This window comes from Mauremys mutica, chromosome 16 (genome assembly GCF_020497125.1).
Source record: "Mauremys mutica isolate MM-2020 ecotype Southern chromosome 16, ASM2049712v1, whole genome shotgun sequence".
Classification (NCBI taxonomy): Eukaryota; Metazoa; Chordata; order Testudines; family Geoemydidae; genus Mauremys; species Mauremys mutica.
In genome coordinates this window covers 7,709,781-7,736,290 of record NC_059087.1, presented here as the reverse complement: position 1 = coordinate 7,736,290, position 26,510 = coordinate 7,709,781, and the positions used below count along the sequence as shown (strand labels likewise).

Sequence of the window (26,510 nt, the reverse complement as noted above, 5' to 3'; positions counted from 1 at the left end):
CCGCCCGCACCGCGACTCTGCGGAGCGCCGTATCCCACGCCGCTGGTAGAAGTATGCGGGCGGGCGGAGGAGAGAGGCCTGGGTGGAGAAACGTAATTTGGCCACTGCCCTGGGAGGCGGGAGCAGCCGCCAGTGGGCTGGCGGCCTGCCCCGGCGTGACCCTCAGGCAGCTCCCTGCCCTTGCGTGAACCTCATTACGGTCGGGGCGGGTGGAAGGCTGTCCTGTCCTAATGCCCAGATAGGACCCGGAGCCCGACGCGGCGGGGGGGCTTGTCCTGACAGCCCCACATCACGGGGCGGCCCCTTGTCTTGACAGGCCCCTGTGTTGACAGCCCCCTGCGTCCTGACAGGGTCCCCCCAGCACAGAGCAGGCAGCTGCCCCCTGTTCTGTCAGGCTCCCGTCCCGGTGGAGGGGCTTTCCCCTGTTCTGGCTGCCGACCCCCCCCCCAGCACGTTGGGGGGGGCTGCCCCCATCCTGACAGGATCCCCAGCTTGCGTGGAAGGCAACACAGGTGAGAGAAAGGGGACCAGTGGAGCAAAGAGGGAGGTGTGATGTAAAAGTGTCTCGCTGCCCCCAGCCCATCACCAGCTTGATCCTCCCCGGCCATTATAGGTCCCCACAGACCCACTCAACACCCCTTACAGAGCCTCGATTCCCATCCCAACACTAATGCATACCCCCGTACAGCTTTGGTTCACATGTACACACATAACAACGACTGACCTAGAAACTGACACACATGTCCCCAACTATCATGCACAGTATCAATGACAAACACCCACCAACCAACCTCTGACTGGCAACAGTGACCACATAATAATTCTCAAACTTCAAGTACTATATAATACATGACATTGACTGACGCACACCAGCTCCAGCTGATGCTGGGGGTATGTCTACAATGCAATCACGGGGCGTGATTGCAGCTTGTGTAGACATACATGAGCTAGCTTTAATCTAGCTAGTTTAGGTATCAGAGCAGTGAAGTTGCGGCCGCACAGGCTTCAGCGCGATCTGGACAAGCTTGCACAGAACCCTGGGTAATTATTCAGGTGGCTAAACTGCACTGCCACATGTTCATTGCTCTGGTATCCAAGCTAGCTAGTTAAAGCTGGCTCTGGTATGTCTACACAAGCTACAATTACAACTTGTGATTGCAGTATAGACATACCCTGACTGACACACAATATTGACAGTGTGAATTTACATGCCGAACAACACACAACCACACACAATGTACACACCTTACAAGTACTCAGCACCAAACAATATAACATGTATATATATATTGACTCATACATGTATACATAAAACTGCTCCACACACGAGTTGACACCATACATTGTACACACATACTCAACACCAATATAGACAATATGTGCACCATCACTAATACATTATTATTTATTAATTCTGAAGTACCCAAAGTGCAGAGGTGCAATCACATAAGAAAGGTTGTGTGGGACCTGCAGTGAAAATACCTCAGTCCTCCAGCCACATTGAGGGGGAAGTCAACATGAGAATAAAAAGTTGCAAGGGATATGTCTCCCTTATTTCCTCTAGACATTACATCTATGCTGAAATGTGCCACATTGTTTGCAGAAGTGTAGTTGACCCCTAAAAAGCTTTCAATGTAAATAGACAGTGTCCAGACAGAGGACAAACTAGGTGTTAGGGAGATATAGAATGTGTCAACTTGACAATTTACTTTTTGTCTTGTATTCAGTTCTTTTTTACTTCCCTCAATTTTTTTATGCACACATGACACCAGCCAAGACAAATACATAACACACAATATACACATACACTTGACACTTATCAGCACACCCAAAAAAAGCACACAGCACCAGCACCCCACGCCAGTACACACACACGCACACACACACACACATATGACACAGACCTAACTGATACAAACTCCACCATTCAATATCAATTGACACACACATGCACATACGTGATACAGGCCAATGCACCTGTATTTCAACATAGACCCCAAACACACCACAACATATGCTCCCAATTAAATGTGCGTACACGATACTGAATGATACAAACAATTAATGATATATACAACTCATACTGACATACACCAAACACATCCCAAACTGGGACACACACAACACACTGACCGATTTGCCAATACAATACACCTCAAACCAACACAGCATGTCAACATATATCAATCTGACACATGGCGCAGACCATAAGTACTATATATATATAGTATTTTATATATCTGGTGTCTTGAGTGTACCTATCATTCATATATATATGAATCACAGGTACACTCAACACACTAGATATACACACTCACCTTCACACATCAGAAACACTTCAAAGTCTCTGAAAAGATTGCACTTAATTTTCTTACCTCCCTTTCAAAGATCAATAAAAGGTAACATCAGTAACTATGTCCCCAATAAAAAAATATTAAAAATAAAATCAGATCATACTTCATAATGATTCCTCCCTGTTAAATATCTCTACAAGTAGTTATAAGACTACCTTTTGTGTGTTTGTTTCTCCAAAAAGCTCATGTGAGCGTCTTTTAATTAACCTGAAACATGGCAAGGGCAGTGTAACAGGATAGCAGTGGGCTCCTGAGGACCATACCTATTAACAGGTGTTAGCCCTGCTAGGTGATGCTGAGTCCTATAGGACTCACTAATGTAAAGTATAATTTGCTCACCCTAACCTGTCCTGTTGATATCCCCCATTCAACATGACTGCAAGACTTGTTCCCCCCACCCCAATTTCTTTTGCACCTTTCGGAAACAGATGTATGTAAAACTGAGACTAAAGCCCAAGTGGCATCACTTCATTCTTTCTTCCTTTGATCTAATGGAAGTTCCATGGTTCAAACTGTGGACTGTAGGGGCTCTGTGAGTTTTGGGGGGCATGAATGGGTTGATGGTGGCTCTGTGTGTCATCCTCTTTCTCTAAAGCTACTGAACTGAATATGGTTCACTGCAGCTTTAATGACCAAATTCCAATCTAGTCACCTTCTACCTTCCCCTTCACATGTGTGGTGGATGGGCAAGGTACACATGTGGCAAGGGAACAAATAGCACCGGGGGCTCCAGAGAATAGTATGGAGGGGATGTCTGTGCAGATTCCCCAAGATTCATGGAGAGCCTGGGATAGCTGCACATTTGAGGTGCAGCTTCTGAAAGGATCATACTTTGGAACCTCATGAAGCTTCCCAAGAAATGTATCCCCCCTCACATGGTAGAAGGTGATCTTAGTCCAAGTTGGTGGAGAGGCACCTAAGCGCTCCTTCAGCAGTGCAGACGTGAAGACTTCAAGCAGATAAATTTTTCCAGGGAAATTGATTTATTTCACCACGTACAAAAAGTGAAGTTAAAGTGTGTATTCAGAGTGATAACTTAGAAAGAAACACAACTAAATGGGCTAACCTAACCCTTGGTGAAACTCCATTGATTTAATAGAAGTACACTATGCGTGAACTTTGCCCGCTATCTTTTTTACTGTAATATATTAGGAGAAGAAGCCTAGGGATAGGGCAGCAACACAAAAACTACTCCTGCAGTCTTTACTAATTGAAGTAAATGGGAATTTGGCCTGAGTGAGGACTGCATGATCTGGCCCTCGAAATGCAGTAACATTCATCCACACTACTGCAAGGCAGAGTTGCAGTGATGTTGCTGGTTATATTAAGGATTGTCCTTTCCATACATAAAACCACTGTGCATTATGGTGCTCAAATGTCAAATAAAGAGACTAATAGCTTTGGCTGGAGCTAAGCATAGAGCAGGAGGGTACTACACAAATCCCTAGTGAGCTCAGCAATGCACCTGAATCCTGACCTGACCTGCAATACCCTTTCTATTTTAGGCTGGGCCTCTCCTAAGCAGACATGGACAATGTTTTACCACTGTGTTAAACGATGCCAGTTATGTGATATTTTTGCAGGCTGGCTAATTGCCCACTAGAGTCTCAGTAGAGGCCACCAAACTCATCTCACTCGTTTATTGAGTTAGATTCAAAGTCAAGTGAGTGAAAAACAAGGGCATTGACCCCTACTGTACTACTTTTTTCCTCTTAAATTACTGTTATTAAAAATGTTGTACAGTTACAGTCTCTGCAAAACATATTAAAATGCCACAAAAATGCTATACCAAAGTGGAATGGTTTGAGAACTGCAGTTCTCTGATAGGATAATGCAGTTTAAATATAGTAACTATTTTTTTCCAGTTAGCTTGCTCTTTGATTTCATGGTAATATGTCAAGGATTTTTTTTCTCCCCCTTTAAGTAGCTTATAGCTTAAAGAGCAAAATGCTTAAAATATTAAGATGAAACAGTTATATAAACCCAGTAGAAAAATTATCAGTGATTAAATGTGATTTTGAATTTGAATTAAGTTAGTTGATTTCTTTCTTTATAATTTTTATTAGTAGGCAGTGTGTATTCTTGGATCAGCAGCTGGTAGAATTTCACTACCACAGAGGCCCAAAGACTGTGAATACAAAGGATAGAGTTGCAGTCAGGAGATTTCTAGAACTGGATCATTGTTCCTGCACTGAACAGCTGTCTCCCTCCTTGACAGTGTAAGTAGAAGAGAGACAGTTGGCCAGATTCCAATATCAGTGAAACTGTGAGTAAGAGATCAGAATCGGGCTCAATAGGTTTCTTAATTTATTTTTGTGGCTTGTCACTGAAGACTCAATTGGAATAGCTGCCACAGCCACCTCAGCGTTCCTCTTTGGAAAAATCTTCTTGTCTATTCTAACACTGATGTCAAAGGGAGATCTGCACACATCTGAGAGGAGAATTTTGCCCTACTTTGTGGTCATGTCATTTCTCTTAAAGGGAAATCAGCTTGATTGCTATCTTTAAAATGTGCAATAGTTCTAGAAACTGGCCCACGAGGGGTAGGATGGTCTTTTGATAAAAGCCTAGGAGGACCAAGAAAGGCTTAGGAGATCTGAGTTCTGTTCTTGGCTCTGCCAAGGACTTTCCATGTGAATTGGGGTAAATCACTTCTGAGAAGATTATCAAGGGCACAAATGGCAGTTAAGTGCGTAACTCTCGTTAGATAGGCATCTAACTCTTATTTGTGCCTTTGAAAAGCTCCCCCTTAGCACCTCTGTGCCTTAGTTTCACAATCTGTAAAACGGGGAAAGTGATACTTACCTACCGGATAGGGATGTATGAGGCTTCATTCATGTTTATAAAGTGATTTGAGATCTTGGATGGAAGACATTATAGAACTGCAAAGTATTATTTTTGTAACAACTTCATGGCCACTTAGAATGTCGTACTTGTCACCGTGCTGCATACCATAGCCCCATAGAACTTCATGGAAACAAGGGGAATAAAACTTAGATCATCATACTCCAGAAACACAGGCTACTACCACTTAAGCTAAAATACACTATTTTAGCTGCTATCAGTAGGGCCTGTAATATTCAGCTGAACAGTTCTCATTTCCAGTGGGGACAGAGACAGGTACACAAACCACTTCAGTTTGTTGTTATATTATTAAAACTTTAGAGTATATTATTCTGGAGGATTTGTTGTTCTTTGTACCAATGTTATTAGTAGAAATGCTATTATATTACATGGTACAGAATTCCTTACCAGTACAGCAGAATCTCTTAAACAGATAGGGCAAATCTTGTTCTTTGCACAGTCATTCCATTAAGATGAGTTAGTACCATTCGTAGAAGTGTAAGGGCAAATCCTAGAAATGAGCAACTGCAAGACTGGGACATGGTGTGGAGGACTTAAAAGGCAGCAAAACCAGTGCAATTCCACTGTAAGTGAAGGAGAGTAGGTTGGAGAGAACATACAGGGGCTGTGTACTCTGGGCTATGCTCTGTGTGGCTGTATCAATGATAGCATGGAGAGGGAGTTACGACAAGCCAAGAGAGACTTCACAGATCAATCAGCCAAACTGCTTCTTCATAGGGGTGATTACAGTAGTCCCTGTGTGGCTGTAGCAGTTAGAGAGTGGCTCTGGGATGGCAAGTTTCTGTCCCATCACCCCATGTGGAGCAGTTGAGCATACAGCCTGTTTACTCAGACATAAAGACGTAAGAACAGCCATACTGAGTCAGACCAAAGCTCCATCAAGCCGAGTATCCTGTCTTCCAACAGTGGCCAATGCCAGTTGTCCCATAGGGAATGAACATAACAGGAAATCACCAAGTGATCCATCCCCTGTTGCCCATTCCCAGCTTCCAGCAAACAGACTTTGTGCAGTAAGAGAGATTTGAGTCTTTCAAGGGCAGATCATTGGGTATAAGGAACCACCTAAAATAGCTTACTCTTAAAAAGATTTTTCAAGCAACTCTCTACCCAGTCACAGGTTCCAGTCATAGTCTTATGGCACTACACAACAAGCAAACCCACTCCACAAAGAATGGCCTCATAGGGAAAATCAAATGGGAAACACAAACTGCTTGTGAGCTTTCCAGGTCAAAAGAAGGACTTGCAGGTACCCTTAGTATAGGCAAACAGCAAAATGCAGGATCTAAAAGCCTTTCTATGCACTGGAGATTGCATAATTTTCAGTCATTCATTGGGAACTAATGGCATATTATTTATTATTAATTATTATTATTATTATTTGTTATTATTTTATATTGTACTATGGCACTAGTTGGAATAATTTTATATGGACTTTGTGGAGTATTTTCTCCAAACTCATACATATTTATTTACTAGCATCATGAAATCCATAATAAAGTGACACTCTTGGGTTTTCACATGTAGACAAAATCCTCCTGTGTCATCAAACAGTCTCTCTTATTAGCAACAGAATTTATTAATTAAACCTTCTACACTATTTTAAAAATATTTTAATAAAAAATTATGCAAAAGATAAAAATCCTGCTTTATTCCATCCACCGTCCCCTGAAATAAGATAAAATTAGTCAGCGATCACGGCACAAATGTTCTTTTTGGTTTGATAATTAAATTCTAACAGTTGGATCCATCAAAGATCCTTGCTAGAATTATTGACGCTGTAATGAAACACATGATTTTTGCTCTCAAAAGGGAACATTTCTGTAGTAAGATTAATGGACACAATTACTTCATTTCTGTCACTCTCCTCTGTCTTTCCTGGGGGTATTGCACCTGTCTCCAAACTACTTTGATTCAGGTCAGAAAATAATACGGAACTGTTGGGCTGCTATGCACCTCTAATAATATAACTTCCCAGGCCAAGCCTAAGGGCATCTTTCTTCAGTGGAAAAACTGCTACATTGATCTTCTGTGTTTCCAGTTTCTGACCTTTTTTCTACCTTCCACTATAATCTATATAGGTGCTTCATAATAAGCGGTGGTTGCAGGGGCTTTCATCTTATAAGTGACCAGCAGAAGTTTTTGGTCCTCATAAGTACAAAATTCTTAACATGAATCTATCAGAGGTCAGAGCTTCCAGACTATGGGACATGTTTTTTTCTTTTGCTTGTGCATAGTTCCCATCTACGTCAATGGAAGTTAGGTGCTAACTGGAATTCTGACCTTCGGTACCCTTTCTATTTCAGGAATCTATGTTTGCAAAAGACTATTTTACTCCTGCTTTTTTCAGTTCTTTTGAGGAAAACACACTGTTGGGTCATACCTAACCCTCTTTGGAGGCACTTTTAAAACTCTTGAATTTATCTTTACCTGGAGCCACTTGTAACTCCTGGGTCGGAAAACATTATTGAAAAGACATCCATTTTCACCACCAACGATCACTTAGTCTGAGGACTTTATGGCTTTCTCCACACTGGGGTTGAAACCATGCGAATAACATTCTTGTTACTAGAAGTATTCTAGTATGGTTTTCCTACTATAGACAATCTTTTTTTTTAATTAGACCCATGCTAGTAAGATTGCTATAATATGATAATATAAATAATAAATACTTTGCATTACTCAAGAATCTCAAAGCACTTTACAAACCTTAATTAATTAAGGTACACAACACCCCTGTGAAGGTGATTAGTATTATTATCATCCCCATTTTACAGAAGGGAAACTGAGGTACAGAGAGTTGAAGTGACATCTCCAAGGTCACACAGTCTATGGCAGAACTGGAAACAGAAACTGGGTCTCTTGGCTTTTCATCCTGTGCTTTCACCATTCACCCTTTTCATCCTGTGCTCCATTCACCCTAAATACTCTAAAGCATGGTTTTATAATACATTCACTGTATGGTTTAAAAAAAAAATTCGTGTCCACAATTGTAAGGCAAACTATGCTAAAAATACATGTTCTAGCAACCACCAATCTACCAAGTGGTTGTTAGAATGCTTTTAGTCTAAATGCGGACAAGGCCAAGAGAACATATATTTCACAGGTTAATCCTGACCCTAGATACATTTAAAACATAATCAACAGAGTTAAAGATTTTCTAAATAATTAATGTACAACAGTGTAATGGAAATGAGGTGTTCTGTGATTTCCCTAGACACTCGTTCTGGATGTATCATGTGTATCTTTGTATATCTCTGATATCCGTACAAAATTCAGATGGGAAATTTTCAGAGCACATTTGTACTGTAACTGTACAGCTTTTAGAAAAAGTGAGCAAGCTAAATAATGAATTACATTGAAAATGGGCAAAATAACATGTTCAAATGCATGGCAGATGCAGACTCCTTCTAGATTATTATGGCTCCTTCTTCAAGTGTTAGCAGTCTTTATTAATGAAAGGCACTGATTAAATATGAGTATATCCACCACAGCCTTCACAGACATTATGTTGATAGGCAGCCAGACAGATAAATATGGAGAGATAGTACAGAGTGATTAAATTAAAAGCTGGAGCAGATGGAGATATTCAGCGATCTCATTCTATTATGTGTAGTGGAAGAAGCATGTGAGTAAACTGACAATGCACAATTCTGCTCCCGGTTACATCTGTGCAACATCACTGACTTCAATGGGATTGCAAAATGCAGGAAGGAGTAGAATTTGCTTCATTGCAGAGAAAATAGGTCTTGTTTTCCTGTATGTGGAAACACAAAGCAAGAGGCCTTAGGAAATATTGTCCTGGTTTATCCTGACTGGAAGTTCAGAGATCTGTTTCACATTTCTGGCTGAAATGGAAAGTGAACCTGGGTGTAAGCTACTGATATATTCAGACAGCCTGTCTTCCCAGGAAAAGCTATTCTGTCTCTCTTGCAAAACAACTGCCAAAAGACAGCTCTTGCTACATGTATGTTCCACCTCACCAGGAAGGCTTAGGACTCTTAACTCTTCACCTGTTGAGACGAGGTGCAAAATTAGGGCCAGATTGTAGCTTCATTTGGCCACACAGGGAGTGAAGAAGGAGCATTTGTATCCAAAGAGGAATTTTGGCCATGTCAGCTAGAACAGACAGGATTTCTCAAGGGCATCTTGGAAGTCCCACCCATTGAATGGGTGCAGCAGGCTGACTCAGCTGCACTGGCTGTTGCTGTGGGCTTATCCTGCTTTCCACTTGGGGAGTCTAGAGGCAGCACTGGACTAGCGCAGTGCTCATGTTATTTACACCTGTGAAAAGTGAGTGTAAATCATCACCATTCTGATTTGGTATCATTTTACTTCTACATCTACCTCCTAATGCTATTTGTATCAACCTAATAACTCCCATCTATTTTCACATTTAGCCATGACAACAAGTTCCTCACATTTCTGACTTCACTTCTTCATGTTCAGTCATCTATCTGCAAAGCTGACTTTCCTTCAGGCACAAGCCTTAGGGCAGTATGTTGAGTTCATATCCTATTCCCAAATGTGAAATTGACTATTTTACACACTACAGGGTTTTCATATTATGTTAATAGGGAAAAAAACGAAAGAAAGAATGAAATTATCTTCATTATGGATGATAAAGACTTGTCATACAGCACCTGTTCACAAGAGCTGGAGTATGTGATGCGAGTACGAGCCACTTCATACTTACAGTACAGAACGCTCCCATTATTTTGTGTTGAATGACACCCATTGCTTAGCTTTATCCATCTAGAAACAAGCAGGTTCAGTTAATAGTCTCATCAAACCACGCACAGCCCAAGGTGTAGCAATCATTTATGTTTCCTTAAAGAAGTTCTCTCAGAAACTGTGAGGAATACTCATCTTCCACCAGAAATGTTTTCTCAATGTCATACTCACTGCTGGTCTCCATCAGATGCTGAGCCAAATCCTGAGATATGCTACTTGGTTCGATAGGCCCCCAACGTAGCTTAAAACCTGAATGCCCCTTGCACAGCTATTCTGTATGACTCACCATGGAGATGAAGATTACAGTGAGATTCATTCCTCAGTCCACTCATATCCTGTACTACTTACATAGTAACAACTTCTGCCTGGCACAGACACCCTGGTTAGGGGAGAGGGGGAAGTTTCCATCCCTGAGCATTGTTACATTTTTATGCAGAGCAAAGCCCATTTACTCAAGTTGTGCTCCATTTCCATTTCCAATAATTTGGTTTTATGAGAGTGACTGGTATCTTAAAAGACACCACATACAGGTGTTTACTATTCACTATACAGATGCTAGGTAGCAATATACTTCCTAGAAATGCAGACTCTTTGATGGGATCACTTAGCTGCAAAATGTCTATAATTCTTTTCCTAGGGAGTTGTGATTGTCACCCAAAAGCATGGCCTTCTTCAGTTAGTCTTTCCTTTGTTTGCTTCTGAGTGATTTATTTCAAATCACGTTTTGTTACTGTTTCTGTCTATTTTCATTCCTTCTGAGCCATCCAAATAACTGGCCTGCAGCTCTTCCTTTGGATACGAGTGCTGTGCAAAGGCAGTGCTGGTAGTTTAATTTTCTGCTATTTTGAATGAAGAAAGAGTCAGTTCAATTATTATAATTATTTAACATTCTCGTTTAAATTCCATCCTCTCTTCAGAGGATTTTCTTCCTTTCTTGATAACAAAGGAATAACAAGCAGATATTGAGTTCTGTTGTGATAAATATAAAAATTAGGTTGCTGCAGGGTCCATCTTGATGATTATGTTTCTTGGTTCTAGCATCCCTTGGTCCTGGGGATATCTCAAAGGAAGGTTATATTATTGCTGCCTCCTGTGAAGAGGACATAAAAGGCTGATAAACCCCTCAATTACCTTGGTATCACTTCTATTGACTTAAGTGGAAATTGCACCAAAGTAACTGAGAAGACAATTTAGACTGAAATATAACCTCCAAAGGATATTAAAAATATTAAGCTTGTTTTTTTCCTTTGAAATATCAGGAAAGTCAAGTCTGATCTTCCACCTGTTTTGCTGGAGGACCTCTTGGTTGTCTTGGTGCTTGTTTATTGTGTGCTCTCACATATTAATAGAAGTTGAGTGAAAAATAGTAAAGACTTCTTTCTGCAGTACACTTGTCATTGAAGTTAAGTAGGTATTAACAAAAACAAACAAGAAACAAAGAGTTTTTAAAAGTCTGACTCAGAATTCCTTCCTCTCCAAATTGCTTTATTTTGACTCTTTGCTCTTGCAACATCATCATTTCACTAGTTCTCCAGTTGCCATAGATTCTTCCAGAGTGGACAAAACTGGAATTGCTAATATAAAAGACAAGCAGAAAAATAGATCTTTTAAAATACAGCAACAAAACCAACTTCCCAACCCTCTTTATACATCATAAAGAAGCAAAAAAGGATATGAATCCAATTATTTTTTCCTTTCCAGGTCACCTTTAAGTGACTTGGCCCAGGTTTTAGGTTCTAGAACCCAGAACTTCACAGTTCCTGGAAATGTCATTTTTAATGAGGGCCATGGCACACAACATCTTTTGGAGGTTACACTTTATGGATCTTGGCCTGTGCATCACCACTGCATCTTCAGGGAACTCGGCTTTCTGGGAATTACTGTACACCCGGAGCAGATTCAATCACGGATCTTCTGCTGCAGGAGGCTGGTCTTTCTCTGTATGTTAAGAATATACTAATATCTCACATCGGTGTGGCTAGTTCCAACTTGAATCTCAACATTACTATTATTGTTGTTGTTATAGCACCCAGGAGCCCTAGCCATGGATCAGGACTCCATTGTGCTAGATGCTTTACAAACATCATGCTATCTACAAACAGAATAATTGGTTGACTGTCATGATGTTGTCCATCTGCATGAACTATGCTGAGCTCTGGTACAAGGGTGCTACGCAACCTAGGTCAAAATTGTTTGAAGGACAATAACTACTTTGTTAAATACTAAATTAAATAGGGGACCTGTAGCTGCATTTTGGTAAATGATCAGGATGTTTTCATCAGAAAAATCTGCAAATTTTTCCATTATAGTCATGAATTTCAAAAGTAGAACATTTATTCTGCTTAAGATAACATTTTGAAGGGGAGATATACTTAGAGATTAAGGGAAAAAAATAGACCTTATTATTCACCTTTTGGGAGATGACTAATAACTGCAGCCAGTCAGGATATACTCATTGCATATGCAATCGGATTAGTTGGCCTTGCTGTAGATCTCTCTACTATTAACTTCTGAGAAGATAAATTATAGAAATCTATCATCTTATCATGACGATTTTCAGCAAATCATGAGTCAGGATTATTTTTACATATCTGAAACATTTTTTATTTTCTCTGATTTTTTTCCTCACTGAATTCATGGTGAGCAATAATTACACTTTGCAGTCATATGGCATGTTTTATCCAAGTGTCTCAAAGTTCTTTAAAAGCAATTATTTTCACAGGTACACTCAGAGCAAATAAGTAATATTGTCTCCATTTTACAGTCAGGGAAAACAAGGCACAGAGAATTTAAGGCCCAAATTATCCTCTCAGCCACACCAGTGCAATTTCCATTGATTCTGACTGAAATTACACTGATGTAATTGGCCATGATCCAGCAAAGTACTTAAGCATGTGCTTAACTTTGCTTGTGTTTTGTTGGATTGGGACCACTGGTGGCACACACTATAATAAAATCCAGAATTACTGAATCCGACTCCAGTGCTTTATACAGAGGAAATGTCACAGGGCCAAATCTTGTTATATAAAGGAATACAGGTGTGGTAAAAAGATTTTAACTGCATCATTCTGGGGTGGTTCCATTGTTCATTCATGGTGAATCTACAAATGTTTTTTGCAAGTCATCACATATATATACCAATACAATCTATACCATACATAATGTAATAAGTACATACTACACATTTTATAGAAAAAATAGATGTTTTAGAGAGATTTAAATTTTTAATTGATAATTTTTTAATCCCTCCAGCTACAGACCAGGTGTTTTTCTTATGAGTCCAGCTACATGAGTTTCAGTGATAAAGAAAATCTATAAATAATAAATGTTTATAAACTTCTAAAAAAGCTTTTCTATAATAAAAGTGTAATAGATGTAAAGTCTCTGATACCTTAGGACCTTGCAGGGATAGAAACAAATGCTGTCTCATTGGGAAGATAGGAATCTCCCATTTCAGATGGCATAAAGTTTCCATTTTTAGCTTTACAATGTCATGAGATATTGGGCTTTGCAGCTGTCACTGGTCCAGGACTGAATATTACCCATTGTGGACCTCAGTCCACTTTAATTTTTGAGGTTAAATTCTACATGAGATGGGGAAAAGTAAACATTTGTATGGGAAGTTTATTTATTGTTTAAATAGTGGCAGTTTGAAGAAAACTGAGTGTTAAAAAAACAATGAAGATAATTTAAAATAGTCTGAAACTCCCAACAAACCATTTAGTTTTCTCTTAGCTGGGATCATATAAAAATAGAAAATAATTAACTGGGGCCAAAATACACTTCATGCTGAGTGTGCATGAGCTAGAAGGTTTGGAAATAATTAGGAGCAAAACTGTTAATATTCCATTTAAATATCTGTTGCCCGTCTGTCCAGTTGTGAAAGCTCAATCTGTTGTATTCAATCAGCTCTCAGCTGCTAGTTGCCAGAAACCTAATTCCACAGTCTTATCTCTGCACCATGTTTGTACATTCCACTACCCACTAAATTAAATCCTGGGCCTATACCAGGATTTCCAGTGCTGTGCCAGTTATACATGCCTGTTCTGCCTATGGCCCCAGTCATGCAAGTGGCTTTTGTGCAAGTGGATCCTTGTAGGCATACAAAGCCGCATTGAGTTCAGTGGAGCTCTGCATGGCTGTAAGGGAGAGCAGCTTGCAGGATTGGGGGCTATGTCAGTTTACACTATACCCTGCATGTTTTTATCCAACTTTTACATGCAGTTTAGGTTTAATTCTTCCTATCATACCATTGGTGTTCCCCAAGGGTCTGTCCTAAGACCAATCCTATTCAACTTATTCATAAATGATCTGGAGAAAGGGGTAAAAAGCGAGATGGCAAAGTTTGCAGATGATACTAAACTGCTCAAGATAGTTAGGACCAAAGCAGATTGTGAAAAACTTAAAAAGATCTCACAAAACTAAGTGATTGGGCAACAAAATGGCAAATGAAATTTAATGTGGATAAATGTAAAGTAATGTACATTGGAAAAAATAACCCCAACTATACATACAATATGATGGGGGCTAATTTAGCTACAACAAATCAGGAAAAAAATCTTGGAGTCATTATGGATAGTTCTCTGAAGACGTCCACGCAGTGTGCAGAGGCGGTCAAAAAAGCAAACAGGATGTTAGGAATCATTAAAAAGGGGATAGAGAATAAGACAGAGGATATATTATTGCCCTTATATAAATCGATGGTATGCCCACATCTTGAATACTGCGTACAGATGTGATCTCCTCCTCTCAAAAAAGATATACTGGCACTAGAAATGGTTCAGAGAAAGGCAACTCAAATTATTAGGGGTTTGGAACGGGTCAAATATGAGGAGAGATTAAAGAGGCTAGGACTTTTCATCTTGGAAAAGAGGAGACTAAGGGGGGATATGATAGAGGTATATAAAATCATGAGTGATGTGGAGAAAATAGATACGGAAAAGGTATTTACTTATTCCCATAATACAAGAACTAGGGGCCACGAAATGAAATTAATGGGCAGCAGGTTTAAAACAAATAAAAGGAAGTTCTTCACACAGTGCACAGTCAACTTGTGGAACTCCTTGCCTGAGGAGGTTGTGAAGGCTAGGACTATAACAGCATTTAAAAGAGAACTGGTTAAATTCATGGAGATTAAGTCCATTAATGGCTGTTAGCCAGGATGGGTAAGGAATGGTGTCCCTAGCCTCTGTTTGTCAGAGAGTGGGGATGGATGGCAGGAGAGAGATCACTTGATCATTACCTGTTAGGTTCACTCCCTCTGGGGCATCTGGCATTGGCCACTGTCGGTAGACAGGATGCTGGGATAGATGGACCATTGGTCTGACACAGTACGGCCGTTCTTATGTTCTTATGTTGCAAGTGATGTAGTGGATCAATATTGAATAGGCTCTTAACGCAAACCCCTGTGAACTGATGTAACTGAATCTCACTCTCAAGTTGGTGGATGTTATGTCTCAGGTTTCTGGGCACTCCTTTCATTAAGGTACTGAGATTTAATAGTGACATACATAAATACGATATTTATTGCTCGTATGTATACTGCATGGGTATTCACACAGCAATAACTAAACTCCCAAAGTCCTGGCCCAGCATACATTAGGCTCAGTGCAAATTGTGAATTAGCTCTCTGGGACAGTCTCTACTTAGTTGTTGTGGTCAGGAACCAGTGGGGGATATCTCCAGGAATTTACAGTGACATATGAAGTTTTCAGGATGAGGGTCAGTGGAAGCCTATAGGTGTAGAACCAGTTCTTTACTGATAAAACTCATTTTAAAAAATAACAAGACTTGTTGCAAAAGTATTGGAAAGTATTAAAGAGTCATTCACTGACCTTCCTGGATTAAATAACCCATTAATATTGTGAGGAAGTGATACTGGAGTAATAAACAGCTAATGTAAACAATTATCTCATTAACCTCTCAACACTGGCAGTCAGGATTTCCTGATACTAAGTACTAATATGTTTTGTCCTAGAATTAAAGCATTGGGAAATCCCAGCATCTAGTGCCAAAAGGTTAAACGTTCTCTTGACATCTTGAAAATGTGTTTTCTGTGACTTGATTGATCTGTGGTGATGTTAGATTAGTTCTCTAAAATGGATGTAAGTTATGTTTAGTGTGCTGTATGCTCTTTTATATATTTTTCAAAGGAGAATACATTCATGTCGTACTAGAAAGAGGGATCAGGCTTTAGTGGTTAATACACAAGACAGAGTCAAGAGATCTGTGTTTTCTTCTCAGCTTTGCCACAGATATTTGTGACTTTGACAAATCAGTTGCTCTGTGCCTCAGTTTCTCCTGGAGCTAAACTGGGACAATATTTACTTCACAGGGGCATAGTGATGTTTATTCTTTGTTTGCAAAGCTCTTTTTGATCCATGGATGTCATGCAGGGAAAAGTATCGTTATTAATGCAGAACTTTTATATTAAAGAAACAGGAACAGAAAGTTCAGATTATAACCACACTTGTAACTCAAAATAAGAATACAATGGAAATCACACATGTACTTTCCTCAGTGTATGATGGTTGTTGACAGGAAGGAATTTTGCCCCTGGATATATTGGCAGGGAATTTGGATTTTCCCTCCTTCCTGTGGAGAACTAAATCAAGATAATCTGTTCAGGATCAGATGGATATATCTCATACCCATGTGATCCGCAAGGAGAAGGTGAATTAGTGGGTCTCAGCCTTCCCCGTCTTCTTTTTCTATGTTAAGACCATCTTTAAATTCATGGGATTACCCTCTTTCTCTCCTCTGTAGACTCTGTCTATGTTCTGTTGTACTGGAACAAACTGGCTGTGTTCCTGCTAAAAGAACACTGCTTGATCTACCTCTTTGTTTACAAGAAAAGACTTGGCTCTGCATTACAGTCCTTTTGAAAATGTCCTGCATTACAGTCCCTCTGAAAAAATGCCCATTATGAGTAATGAAAAAGAAAAGTAATAATAAAATATGTTTCTTCCATCAACCGTAAATCTAGAGCTCCCCGTTTTGTGGCAGATGAAGAAAGAACCATTAGAGCATCTAGATACAGGCCCCATGTGCAGCTAGGAGTGAGTGCATGTCTCCCGTTATCTGAGGATAGTCAGATAAGTCCATCTCAGGGACTTGTGAGGTGGTGCTTGAAAAAATAGAGTCGGGCAAGTTTGAAGTTTCTTGATGCATCCAGACTCCATTTAGCTGTGGTCGACTCCTTCTCCCAACCTTTGGATGATCAAGAAACCAAGTAGACCTAAAGTACAGCTATATTAGTGTTGTAGGTTCTAACATTAAAACAGATAAAAAACCCAGAAAGTTGCATTTATGGGGCAAAAATACACTGAAAAAGAACAACCCAATCAAAATGTTGAGGAACATTTTTTTCAGAAATATGTGGCCTAATAAAGTATAAAAGGTCATAGAATGGAATTGTCTCTGTTGATGCTAGCATGTTATAAAGTGGCCTCTAATTTTGGATGCTTCAATTTTTGGGTGCCCAACTTCAGACATCTTGGGCCTGATTTCAGAGGTGTTGAGAACGTACAGCTCCCAGTGAGATCGGCTGGAGTTTTGGGTGCCCAGATTGTTTTAATGTCATTATCCAAAATTGATGCACCCCAAAATCAGTGGCTGATTATGAAAATGTTAGTCATAGGTAATAAGATAGAGGAACCAGCTATAGTGACATGAGGAGAAACTAGATATTATGGACCAAATTTATACCTGGTATAAATCTATTGATTTCACTGGAGTTATATCAGGGATGAATGTGGCACTATATCTATATTACACACAAAGAAAGATGCAGGAAGTACATTATGAAGGTTGCAAAGTCACGCAGTAAAAAGTTAGGAAACACCAGAATTAAGGTTGCCTATGCAACCTTAATTTGGCTCCCCTGTGCATCTGTATTATGATACAATCTTTATGTACATGATCACATACTGTTTTTTTTCCAAAGGATCCCAGCCTCAGTTCTGGCATTTTCTAACTTCTGAGTGCCTGACTTTGCAACCTTAATAATATTACTTTTCCATATTGAAGTAAGTGTTTATAAAAGATCATCAGTGTATAAGGTTCAATCTGGGGAAACATGGGTTTGTTAAAATAGTAACACTTTGCACATCTATAGTACCTCTCATCGGTGAATATCAAGGGACTCTACAAACATTAATTAAGCTTCACAAGCTTATGGGGGTAGATAAAGAATAGAGATGGATCCAAGTAGCAAAATTTGGCTTAGAATTCAAATGACCCTGGAGTTTAGTGGGTGTGGTTAAATCTAGTGTCTCAGTTCAATTCCAATCCAATTCTGTGTTTGGTTCACCAGGGCGTGGGGTCTAGTGTTCCAGTTCCGACTAATCTCTAGTAAGTATTATCTCTCTGTTACAGATAGGACACAGAAGTTAAGTGACTTATCCATGGTCCTACATCGAGTCAGTGGGAGCCAGGAATAGAGTCCAGGGGGCAGAGTATCCATTGCACTGCACCTTGTGTAGTAGTTTACTCCAGTCCAAAGTGGATGTAAATTGTTACCATTCTGTTCTGATAGCATGATTCTGGTAGGTCCAGCCCAGAGAGTGGAAGTTCTCAAAGGTCCACACTATATGTACTGAGGCTGGGTCAATCATTTGGTTTCTCTTGAGGCGGGTGTCAAGTTTTTATTGACTGGGGAGCATCAGAAGGCATCCCGTTTGCTGCAATAACTATAAAAGAACTTGAAAAGCCACGCTGAAAGGGTGTATTGACCACATTTGCCTCCAGCGAGCTATACATGCAGCAGGATGAGGGACTGCATTGAAAGGAGCAACTGAGCACAGCTTTAAATATGCTATTTATTGTTACTGCTCCCTTCCCCCTCTCCCAGTTAAGGATCTATATATTTATACTGTGCAGCTGTTAACATCATAACTGACAAATAGTGGTAGATGAGAAAGCAGTTACATAAACATTGTAAGCCTGATTCTGCACTGCCTTGCACTTTGCATGGTCAGACTTGTGCAAAGTGGGTGTAAAATGTTACCATTCTGCACTCACTCTGTGCTGTAGTGAAAGGCAACACAAGGTGCAGGGCTGTGGAGAATCAGGACCTGTATGTCTACAAGGGTTACGCTTTATTTGGTTATATCTAAGTGATCACAACAGAGATCCTTTGAGGACCCAGGAGTCTATTATGAGTTAATAAACTGACCGCCTCTCCAGATTCAAAGACTCAATTACTACAACATAGTCCAAAGAGGAATATGCATTTTGGCTATTTAGTGACCTTTCACAGAGCCTAAGAAAACACACTTTAAATTCTGCACAGCTTAGATGGGATTCATAGAGGATCGCCATGCAGGAAGCGTTTCATGTTTTGGGTCTCATGCTAGTGAAGCTGTATAGAGAGATAGGAGCAGTGAGTTACTTTCTCTGGACCTGATTCTGGACCTTTCTCTGGACTCTGGATCCTGATTGCATCTTCATGTAACTCACTATGAAATCTGAATAGTAGCATTTTACACCCAATTGTGCAGATGTAAATGACTGCCCAAGATGTGAGGCAGTGGTGAATCAGGACCTTTCTGCTTTAATTGCACAGTGATAATATTACACTATACTTAAAATAAAAGGTTCAATCCTCACCAGAGCTAAGAATTAGCTTAGGACAATGGAAGGAAGGAAAGTCTAACCCAGCTTTTTGCTCTCTTGATGACGGTCTGGCTGGAGGCTGAAGTTTTCCTCCAGATAGCTTAGAGCCACCTAAAGGCAATTCTAAATTATGCTGGCTGCAGTGGTCTCATATGGACCTGCTATGGCAGCTGAGGATCAGCTGGAGCACTAACCATTGTGTCCCATCCCCTCTAGTCCTCCATGCAGTTTGGGGTAGTGGGTGGTAAGAAAACATAATTAGCTCTACACCAGCCAAAGATTCCCCTGTATTGGGGGAATCTTCAGTTTTCCCGCTAGGACAAATTTCTGTCTCCTTTGTGCTATCAGACTTGGGGTCAAGGATCTGGTCCATAGCTCAGAATTTGGTATGAGAGGGTTAAATACCCATAGCATGTTTTTCCTTTTTAGCTGATTAATTTGAGACAGAACTTTAAACCAGGTATTGAAATTGTGACCTGATTTTTTATGGTAAGATCTGGAAACAGCAACGGCCTGGCTTCCATAAATAATATTGGAACTTAAACAATGGGTTTTTTAAAGGCCAGAACATAGTATAAATAAAGCAGAAAAATCCAGGAAATCCTTAGCTAACAAATTATTTGTTTTAAGAACTGTATGCTTTCCTCCTCCTATCTGTAGACTCTAAACTGAGGACACTAGATTAATTTTCCTCTGACTTGAGCAAGACATTTTGACAACACTGAAAACATGGCTTGTTCCCAGGCTTTTCAGAGTTAATCCAGAAGTTCATAGCCCTGGCAATAGCCAAGAAAACAACTATAATATCTATTAAGAAGAGACCTGGCTCATTTCAAAAATCCATTGGGATGCTCCACGTGCCAGTGCCAAACATCACAACACTTGGCAACTGCAAATGCTTACAGTTGCCTAATATTTAGAGCTGAACAATCCCCAAGGATGCTTTAGGCATGTTGGGCCAAATTCTGCCAGGAAGTAGCTCTACTCACTTCATTGGAGTTGTACCAGGAGTTTGTCCCATTTTGTTGTGACCAAAAATAAAACGCTTAGGTTTCAATCCAGGTGGAGTTAAAAAGTTACAACCTTCTTAAAAAGAAAATCATGTAATTATTTTCAGCTAAACCAAAGAACCCAATCAGAAAGTCAGTCATAACCCTTTGTGAGCTGGGGTACACTGGAAGGAAGATCACGAGCTCAGAAGTAGGAGGAAGGGAAGGGGCTGACTGGAGAACTTTGTGCAGGTAGCAGACATAGGGGAATGTTGACATTTTGCTGGATCTGTGCCCTATTTATCCTTAATCCACCCCCTCTCAATTTAGAGCCTGTTTACGTCATAAGTGTTCTTATTCTGTCTAAAAGCATCATCTCTGTCTGGCGCTTGCCAGCTAGTCCAATGTTCTGAACAACTTGTGAGTGGGCACAATACCAGATGAACACATGCTTGGGACTGGAGGCAACCAAGAGACCACCAGAAAGTCTCTGAGCAGCAAGTCTGCGGTTTTTTGAGATCACAAAATCCTAACCAGAAAAATCCACATTCTATTCTATTCTACCCTCAGTCCTTCCAGTAGTGCATTAAGTGATATGGCTAACATCTGGCATGTGTGGTTCATTCTTTTATTCATCCATTCCTGAGGGTGAGACTTAGTGTAATGTTTTGTTTTGGTAGGATTGGGGCGTGGGATGTGTGTGTGTGTGTGTGTGTGTGTGTACATGCTACTATATGTTTATGTTAGTGAAGGCAGGTCGAAGAAGTATGCCTTGCAGTTGGAGCAAAAGGTGGTGAGATATGTGATGGTCCTTAGTTTCTGTGGGAGTTTGTTCCATGATCCTGGCCCCGGAGAAAGCTCTGTCTCCTTCACAGATGAGCTTTATCCTCATAGTAGAAAGTTCCATTGTGATGAAGGAGTGGAATTGTCACCCTCATCCTTATGCTGGAGCTTCCCACATGCTTCCCAGTTTGGGCATCTCCCTCTAAAGAACCAGTTTTACAATGGAAAATCCAGTGTGTGAGATCACATTCATCATTGTGGACCAAAACCTAGTTCTGACATACAACCTGAATGAAAAGACTCAGAGCAGGGATACTCCTTTTGACAAATCTCAAGGAGCAGCAGTGTAGCCACATTGTGGCCATTATAACAACCTCTGGACCACAGTAGACTCCGCAGCCACTGGGCCTCCCATCTGCCATTTAGGAATTTTGTTGTTGGAGCCATATCATTATAGATCCACTCCCCACCCCCTTTCCATCCCAAATCACTGTGGCGATTTTTAGTGCCCTTTGGAATTTGTCCATGGAAAGAAAGATTTGCTCCATGTTCCAAATTTTCAGTCAGCCTCCACCCAACTTCTAAAATTGTACCAATATGTTTTGTGCAAACAAACAAGCCCAAATTTCCCAGTTTTCTCATGTAGTTGTAGATGCAAACACCTGAGCATGCAGAGCAGCGAGTGCAGTTTTAGAGGCTAGTATGGTAAATTTGATTGAGTATCAGCAACAATTCTGGTGACACAAAAAGTATTGTAAAGTCACTGACAGCATCAGTCAGATGGGAACAGACTTGAGTATCAGGGAAATGCAGACAAGGTGCCCATGCCCAAAGCCGTTAAATAGGATTTGGGGATGTGTCATTGCTAATCCTGTGCCTACAAAAGCATAAAGTAGTTTCTAGAATAATGGATGACATTTTCTTTTATCCCTGCAAGCAACTGTGTAGTTAAGGGCAGTATTTGGGGGATTTTATTTCTGGAGAGTAAGTATTGTGTCTAATGATTAGAGCAGTGGACTGAGAATCAGGACCCCTGCCTGTTATTGCTAGCTCAGCTGTTGTTTCACATTGTGTCCTTTGGGCAAGTTACTTCCCTTCCCTGGGCCTCAGTTTCCCCATCTGTACAACAAGGATAAAAACACCTCACAGTGACCCTGAGACTACTCTGATATTTCTAAATTATTTTTTGATTCTCAGGTGAAAAGTACAAAGTATTTTTAAAAAATTATATCAACTTTTTTAAAACAAGAAAAGTCAGGTGCCAAATAATGCAAGAGGAGGTTTGGAGATTCAACATTGTAAAGTTAAATCAGTGGTTTTAAAATTAAGAGGTCCCAGCATTGATATCCCCTCAAGAGGAATAGAATTTTGCATTAGACTTATTAGTGGAATGAGTGGATCTATATGTTTAGTTCCAGCTTGAAAGCATCTTCTGTCCTGCTGTTTCATGAAGAAGTCTGGAGATATTGGAGATGGGGAAAAGTTTTTTGCATCTATCCTGCTTGTTGGCTGTAGAACTCCATGGGCCAAGTAAGGGCAAAGTTTCTTCCAAGTAGTATTGGGTGCTGCCAAGGATACAGATAATGAGGGCCCTACCAAATTAACGGCCATGAAAAACATGTCACGGACCATGAAATCTTGTCTCCCCCCATGACATCTGGTCTTTTGTGTGCTTTTACCCTATACTATACAGATTTCACAGGGGAGACCAGCATTTCTTAAATTGGGGGTCCTGACCCAAAAGGGAGTTGCCGGGGGGCTGCAAGGTTATTTTAGAATGGTTGCAGTATTGCCACCCTTACTTCTGTGCTGCCTGCAGAGCTGGGAGGCTGGAGAGTGGTGGCTGTTGGCCGGGCGCCCAACTCTGAAGGCAGCACCCTGCTAGCAGCAGTGCAGAAGTAAGGGTGGCAATACCATACCATGCCATCCTTACTTCTGCACTGCTGCTGCCGGTGGCTCTACCTTCAGAGCAGGTATCCCAGCCAGCTGCCCAGTTCTGAAGGTAGTGCCGCCAGCAGCAGCGCAGAAGTAAGGGTAGCAGTACCACAACCCGTCCCACAATAACCCTGTGACACCCCCCTACAACTCCTTTTTGGATCAGGACCCCTACAATTACAACACCATGAAATTTCAGATTGAAATAGCTGAACGAATGAAAATTATTATTTTTCAAATCTGATGACTGTGAAATTGACCAAAATGGACCATGAATTTGGTAGAGCCCTACAGATAATGCATGAAAATCATGTTTAACTGTAAATAAGTGATTGATATTGATTAAGGTGAATTTGGGATTTACCTAGTTTAATTCTAAAGGAGAGAATTAAATCTGATTTTCTGAAAATACTGAACAAAATCCATCCTTGTTCCCACTCCCACTGAGGTCACTGTTGTTGCAACAGAGCTGAATTTGTATCCATGAAAGTTAAGATCCAGGGATCTGAGAAAACCATGGGGTCAGATTCAGGCATGGCTTAGGTGGGTGCAACTCCCATTGATTTAGGCTTTGTCTATACTAGAGAAGTTGCACAAGTTTAACTAAATAAATTCTAAATCTATCTAGTTAAACACATGCAAATCTCTAATGTTGTTGAATTTAAATAGTTTAATCTTTACTTAAATCAATTTAATGGGCATTGGCAAATTACAAAATTAAGCCAAACCAATTTAAATGATGGTTTAACAAATTTTAATTTACATCTACATTATGGTTTGCACTGGTTTAAGATCTAGTTAAATAACTGGAACTTTTCTTTAGTATAGACTGGCCTGAGTTCAGACTCAATGAACTGCAGGTGTTAATGAGAATGATACCTTTTAATGGGGCTTGGTGATCACCTCCTTTGGAGAAATCATTTGAACATATTTTGTTTTGGAGTGTTGTCCCAAATCAAACAATCTCTTTATGAGCCAGGGATAAAAATCATGTCTCTCTCTCCTTACTCCAGCAGGAATGCTTTAGGAGTATCCATAAATGGGAATGAATACCACCAGAGGCAAGGAAATCCTCCTTATCCAATCTTCCCCTTTATTCCACACACAGTAAAGCCTTCATCACCGTTTGATTCTGCAAGAAGAATCTATATTGACAGTTAGTAAGCCCCCGTATGGCTGTGGTCAGTTGAATGCGTCACTGTCCTGCAGTAAGGAGTGCAAATCGGCCCTGGGAGGTTAAGTAATCCCTGTGCAGGGCACAGTAACAACTTCACGTGATGAAAGCTGATCATGGACTCTCTTAGTGGCTGGTTTTCTTCTGAATATTGATGTTCTGTGTGACATTCCACACAGGGCTGGCTCCAGGGGTTTTGCCACCCCACGCAGCCAAAAAAAAACAAACGATCGTGATCTGCGGTAATTCAGCGGGAGGTCCTTCGCTCCAAGCGGGAGTGAGGGACCCTCCGCCGAATTGCCGCCGAATACCTGAAAGTGCCGCCCCGCTCCGGAGTGGCTGCCCCAAGCACCTGCTTGATAAGCTGGTGCCTGGAGCCGGCCCTGATCCACATTCCTCAAGACACAGTCTTAGATCTGTTATTTTTTCTTTGAAATTTAGTTTATCCAAAAAGGTACCCAGGTCTGAGAAATCTGCTTCTAGTTGAGGCACAGAGGTTGTGGAAAGGTCAGAGAGAGGCATCTCTCTAGCTTAGGTAAATAAACAAGTTACTTCTCTGTGGTTGGGAAGCGATGTTTTATTAATAGCAGTAGATTTGGTTTCGCATTGTGGCGCTCCTCCTGTTTCATCACTGTAAAAGATAAGCGAACACAAAATGTTCTGTCTCCCTCCCCATGAAAAATCAAGCCAACAGGCAGGGACTATTATGTTTAAAGATATTAGTGAGGAATTGACTTGGAGAAAGTAGACACCCAAGTTTATATTCGGTAACTATTGGCTACTGCAGTTGGTGACATGATAAACTCAACATTGTTTAAAGTCTTACATGTGAAAGGTTTCAAGGCAACCTCACTACACTAGAAAATGCCTCAAACTAAAAATAAGGTCTGTGCCTTGAGCAGATGGAAGATGCATTTTTCCTTTGACATTTTCCCCATTTAGGTTATTTGGTTGCAGTATGAAATAACACTTTTTTTCCCTGTATCTTAACCTGTTCACCCATCTGCTGCAAGCTGTTTTCCTTCTGCTCATAGATCTGGAGCTATTCAAAACTGTCACTTTGGGGTATTGGGATTGGCAGAGTTGCCCCAACCAATTCCTGATAGGAAAAGAGTTCTGAAACTGTAATGACCTGTATCAGAGGGGTAGCCGTGTTAGTCTGGATCTGTAAAAGCAGCAAAGAGTCCTGTGGCACCTTATAGACTAACAGACATATTGGAGCATGAGCTTTCGTGGGTGAAGAGTAACTCCTCTTGAGTTGCCTAAAATTGGGACAAGGGCCTTTGGTTCTTAAGGACCCTGCATGGCTCAATACATTACTGAGGTACATTAATATAGTAGAACCTCAGAGTTATGAACACCAGAGTTACAAATTGAGCTGTAAGCCATATACCTTATTTAGAACCAGAAGTATGCAATCAGTCAGCAGAGACTAAAAAAAAAAAAGCAAATACTATACAGCACAGTACCGTGTTAAGCGTAAATTACTAAAAAAATAAAGGGAAAGTTAATAAAAAAGATGTGACACGGTAAGGAAACTCTGTGCTTGTTTCATTTAAATTAAGATATGATTTTTTCTTCTGCATAGTAAAGTTTCAAAGATGTTTTTAAGTCAATGTTCAGTTGTAAACTTTTGAAAGAACAACCATAACATTTTGTTTAGAGTTATGAACATTTCAGAGTTACAACTTCCATTTCCGAGGTGTTTGTAACTCTGAGGTTATACTATAAATATATTATTTGAAAGTGTCCATTTAAAGAAAATTAGTATGTCCTATTTTGTGCCACTAAGATTTTCATTTCAACAGTCCTAAAAGTCATCAACGCTGTCGAGTGAATTAGGCAGATATTCTAAATCAGAGTAGAATTTCAGTGTAAATCACTTTAATTTCAAGCATAAGTTACTAAAATAGAAACATTTTCTTTTACTTTAATAGACAAGTTGATATGAAATATTAAAGACAGATGTTGTGCATTACATTTATAGGTAGACTAATGGAAAATAAGCACTAGAAGCACTGTGCACCACTCTGCGTTCTTCCAAAAGCATCAAGACCTTAAAAG

General features: G+C 40.3%; 1 long non-coding RNA gene across 1 annotated transcript; it reads left to right on the top strand.

The window, feature by feature from the left end:
- Positions 1-97: 97 nt before the first annotated feature.
- On the top strand, positions 98-26,510 carry LOC123350809. The gene is made up of 3 exons (XR_006573839.1): positions 98-512; positions 4,421-4,573; positions 26,434-26,510. It is a non-coding gene; the product is annotated as an uncharacterized LOC123350809 (long non-coding RNA).